Genomic DNA, 5,347 nt, shown 5'->3' with positions numbered 1-5,347 from the left:
CCCCGAGAAGTGCGTGTTTGGAGTACCAGCCGGCCAGCTGCTAGGCTTCCTGGTCTCCGAACGCGGCATCGAGTGCAACCCCGTCAAGATCAAGGCCATCGAGAGGATGGAGATTCCCACCAAACTGCGAGATGTGCAGAAGTTCACCGGCTGCTTGGCCTCCCTAAATCGTTTTATCAGCCGACTAGGAGAGAAGGCTCTCCCCCTGTACCGACTCATGAAGAAGTCCACTCACTTCGAGTGGAACGACCAAGCCGACCAAGCCTTCCATGAGTTGAAGAAAATGCTAACCACTCCGCTTGTCCTGGCAGCGCCGACTGAAAAGGAGCCCATGCTCCTCTACATCGCTGCGACTAGCCGAGTAGTCAGTACTGTTGTTGTGGTCCAGCGCCCGGAAGAAGGCCGAGCCCAGCTAGTCCAGAGGCCGGTGTACTACCTAAGCGAAGTGCTATCCAGCTCAAAGCAGAACTACCCGCACTACCAGAAGATGTGCTATGGGGTATACTTCGCCGCCAAGAAACTGAAGCCCTACTTCCAAGAACACCCCATCACGGTCGTGTGCACCGCCCCGCTCGCCGAGATCATAGGCAGCCGGGATGCATCCGGCCGGGTGGCTAAATGGGCTATTGCACTGGCGCCCTACACGATCTTCTACCAACCCCGCACCGCCATCAAGTCCCAAGCGTTGGCCGACTTCCTCGTCGACTGGGCCGAGACCCAGTACCTACCGCCGGCTCCTGACTCTACCCATTGGTGGATGCACTTTGACGGGTCCAAGATGCGCACCGGCTTGGGAGCCGGCATCGTCCTCACCTCTCCCAAAGGCGACAAGCTCAATTACACACTGCAGATCCACTTCGCCGCCTCCAACAACGTGGCCGAGTACGAGGCGCTCGTACATGGGCTCCGGCTAGCCAAAGAGCTCGGCATACGCCGGATCCTGTGTTACGGCGACTCAGACTTGGTGGTCCAGCAGTCGTCTGGCGACTGGGACGCCAAGGACGCGAACATGGCAAGCTATCGATTCCTCGTCCAACAGATCAGCGGATACTTCGAAGGGTGCGAGTTCCTTCACGTGCCAAGGGCCGACAACGACCAAGCAGATGCCCTAGCACGGATCGGCTCCACCCGACAAGCCATACCGACTAGCGTCTCCCTCCAGCGCCTCCTCAAGCCGTCCATCAAGCCGTCTCCAGAGTCGGACTCTATCTTCGTACCGCCTGCGCCAGATGCAGCCGGATCCGACTGGAGGAACCCCGCAGGCGGCACGGGGACTTCGACAACTGGCCCGGGGACTGCCGTAGTCGCACCCGGCCCGGGGACTTCAGAACCCGGCCCGGGGACTGCAGCAGTCGGCCCGGGGACTGCAACTACACAAGAAGCGGTGGCCGACTCCAATTCCACGCCACCCAGCCCACCCACCCAAGTCATGGTGGCTACACTAACAGAAGAAGAAGTCACAGCTCCATCATGGGCCCAGCCCATCCTCAAGTTCCTAGTCAGCAGAGAGCTGCCGGCTGATGAGATCTCAGCAAGACTAGTGCAACGACGAGCCGCAGCATATGCAATAATCAACAGAGCGCTTGTGAAGCGCAGCGTCACTGGAGTCTTCCAGCGTTGTGTCGAGCCAGAAAAAGGAGTGGCAATCCTCAAGGATATCCACCAAGGCGAATGCGGCCACCACGCAGCCTCAAGATCACTTGTGGCCAAGGCTTTCCGCCATGGTTTCTTCTGGCCGACTGCCTTGGAGGATGCTAAAGAAATAGTCAAGAGCTGCAGAGCATGCCAAGTTTTTAGTTCCAAGCAACACCTGCCGGCTTCTGCACTCAAGACCATTCCCCTCACCTGGCCTTTTGCCGTCTGGGGACTGGACATGGTGGGCCCTTTCAAGACAGCCCGCGGCGGCTTGACGCATCTACTTGTCGCTGTGGACAAGTTCACAAAGTGGATCGAAGCAAAGCCGATCAAGAAGCTGAACGGGCCGACGGCCGTGACATTCATCACTGACATCACCACTCGGTACGGCGTGCTGCACAGCATCATCACCGACAATGGCACGAACTTCGCCAAAGGAGCACTAGCACGTTTCTGCGCGACGCAGGGCATCCGACTGGACTTAGCGTCTGTTGCCCACCCGCAGTCAAACGGCCAGGTCGAGCGAGCAAATGGACTCATCCTCTCCGGCATCAAGCCCCGACTGGTTGTACCACTGGAGCAATCGGCCGGCTGCTGGCTTGATGAGCTGCCGGCTGTCCTCTGGAGTCTGCGCACTACACCCAACAAGTCAACCGGCTTTACTCCATTCTTCCTTGTATATGGTGCCGAGGCTGTCATCCCAACAGACATCGAGTTCGACTCGCCTTGGATCACCATGTACACAGAGGCAGAGGCCAAGGAAGCAAGAGAAGACGGCGTCGACCTACTGGAAGAAGGCCGGCTGTTAGCACTCAGCCGGTCCGCCATCTACCAGCAAGGGCTGCGCCGCTACCACAACCGTAAGGTCAAGCCAAGATCCTTCCAAGAGGGCGACCTTGTGCTCTGGCTGATCCAGCGAACAGCCGGCCAGCACAAGCTCTCGGCCCCTTGGGAAGGCCCCTTCGTCATCAGCAAGGCACTAGGCAACGACTCCTACTACCTGATCGACGCGCAAAAACCAAGAGCACGCAAGAGAGACGACTCGGGCAAGGAGTCGGAGCGACCATGGAATGCAAACCTCCTGAGAAGATTTTACAGTTGAAAGCAGTATGTATCATGCTACCCTTTTGTATTAAGTACGAACCAACAGGCCCCCCGAACAGTACCCGGGGACTGCCTTTATTTATCTATGAATGACGAGTGTCATATCCATGAATGTATTATTACATTTGATTTCTTGTTGGGCACCGGGTTCGACTAGTCGGCCCGGGGACTGGCCGCCTTGAGCTATATTAAAAGTTCTACCTGAAGTCAGACAAGTAGTGTGCCGGCTCCCGAGTCCTCTCTTGTTGAAAGTCACAGCTCGAAGAACCGACTGTCCGGCTAGCAAGAGGCAAGGCAGAAAGGATGCCCACACGAAAAACGGCTAAGGACCAATGAACTTATATAGCAAAAAGACGGCCTCCAACCACGCTTGCCAGCTGTCAGAACAGCCGGCTGGCCGGCTTCCTAAGCACTTAGCTCTAGTCCAGCAAAGCTAGAGTACTTGCCCCCCCCCCCAATTGGCCAAGCACTCCTCCAGCTACAGATTGCAGAGCAACTGTTTGACTGGGGAGGCGGCAACCAAGGAAGGGCGGCAAAGGAAACAGCAGAAGGATGAAAAGCAAAGTACGAGGAGAAGCCAAATGCATGCATAAGTTATATATACATATAGAGCCCCCAACAGGCTGGCTACGGACATAAGTTCGAATACACCCCCAGTGGGTGGAACTGTGCAGACTTAACAGAATATTGTTCCAAAAGTGACAAGACAGGAAAACAAAAGATGGCAGACTAGACTAGGGCGCGGTGCGGGAGCCGAGCTGGTCGGTGGAGACGGCGCCGCCGGCTGAAGGAGTGGCCGCCTAGCGGGTCTCGGCTTGGTGACCACCAGTGGCAGGCGACCCACTCGCGCGTGACGTGGTGCTGGAGGCGCGGTCAGGCTGAGGCTGGTCGGCTGCTCCACCAGCCGGCTCGGCGTCTTCACCCTCCTCCTCCTCCTCTTCGCCCTCGTCGCTGGAGTCGATCTCCTCCGCCGAGTCTTCATCGTCTGCCGGGTTCAGCCCGAACCACTCCTCCGGCTGGGCGACACCGTTGTCATCTACCTCAGGGGCGAAGACGCTGGTGTCGGTGTAGTCGGCGATCGCCGAAGCCCGCCGGATGATAGCCGGCCGCGCCGGCTCCAGCTCCGTGTCGGCTTGCTGCCGCCAGGTAGCCAGCTGATCCAGGCTCAGGCCAGGATACCAGGCCTTGACGAACTCCAGCGCCCGCCTGGCGCCGGACCGAGCTGCCGAGGCCTTCTAGGCTTTGAAGCGGCCGACTGCCACCTCCAGCCAGTCGGCGGTCCGACTAGGGGTGCGAGGAACCACTTGGCTGGGCCAGAGGGCGGCCAATACTTGCGCCCCGGCGCGCTGAAGACGGCGAAGCAGTCGGTGAGCCGGCTGGAGACGGGCCTGGATCGCCAAGAGCTGCTCCTCCAGCGAACGGCCAGCGGTTGGCGAAATCTCGAAGCCAGCCTGCCTTCACGCTTGGCGGCGGGCCTCGATGATCTGGTTGGCGGCGGTAGAATAGCCAGGGAAGTACTCTACGCAAGAAAGAAAAAGAAAGAAGAGAAGAACACCAAGTCAGAAAACGAGCCAAAAACGGCAGACGGCAAGAAAGGACGAAGAAGTAGGCGGCTTACCGTCAACCAGATCTTCGATCTGACCATAGCTAGTGATCAGAGTTTGCCTTGCTTCAGCCCAGCTAGCCGCCTCCGTCTCGTACTCGGCCTGGAGGGCGGCTTCGCGGTCCTGCACCGCCTTCAGAGCCGCCTTGTGGCCCTCCTCCTGGTCGGCCAACTTCTTGGCCAGGCGGTCGCGTTCCTGCACCAAGGCGGCGAGCTCGGCATCCTTGGCACGAAGGGCAGTCTGAGACTCTCCCAGCTGTGCCCTCAGACCGGCGTTGGCCGCTGCAGAGACGGCAGAAAAAGAAGGAACAGTAAGAGGAAGTCGTCAAGGAAGATCCAACCCGACTGCTCAGCAGTCGGCCCGAATCTCGGGGACTACACCCAGTGGGTGCGCTGACGCGCCCCCACGTGAGATAAAGAACAAAGCACGTACCCCGGCTCTCAGTAAGGTCGGCGGTCCTCTGGGTCAGCTCCCGAGCCTGGGAGTTGAAGGCGGCCGCACGAAGATTGTGGTAGTCCTGCAAGATAGACAGAAGATCGAAGTAAGAACAAGAATAGCAAAGCCAAAGCCACTAAGAAGTTCCAAGCCGCCTGCTCAGCAGCCGACTCGGAACTCGGGGACTACACCCAATGGGTGCGTTGACGCGCCCCCGCGGAAGAAACCAAGATCAAGAAGAAGCAAGATAAGAAGACTAACCCGGATGGCCGCCCGCGTCGCGAGGAACTCGTCGGTGTACTGCCTCAGCGCCGTAGCCTGGGCCTGGAGCCGGGTCCGGACGTCCTGCGCAGCCACGTTCATCACGGCCGTCCCTCCGCCCGGCGTCCACCCCGAGGTAGCGCTGGCCACCTCCACATCCTGGGCCGACGAGCTGGAGCCCGCGGCCGGCTGCGGCTCCGACGCGGCCTTCTGTGGCTCCGACGCAGCCTTCCCCGCGCGCCGGCTCGGCGGCATCCGGACCGCCAGCTCGGTCCTCGCGGCCGGCTCGCCCCCCGCCGACTGCGCAG

The sequence above is a fragment of the Triticum aestivum genome, chromosome 7D, assembly GCF_018294505.1.
Source record: "Triticum aestivum cultivar Chinese Spring chromosome 7D, IWGSC CS RefSeq v2.1, whole genome shotgun sequence".
In the NCBI taxonomy this organism is placed as follows: Eukaryota; Viridiplantae; Streptophyta; class Magnoliopsida; order Poales; family Poaceae; genus Triticum; species Triticum aestivum.
This window is presented reverse-complemented; position numbering follows the sequence as displayed.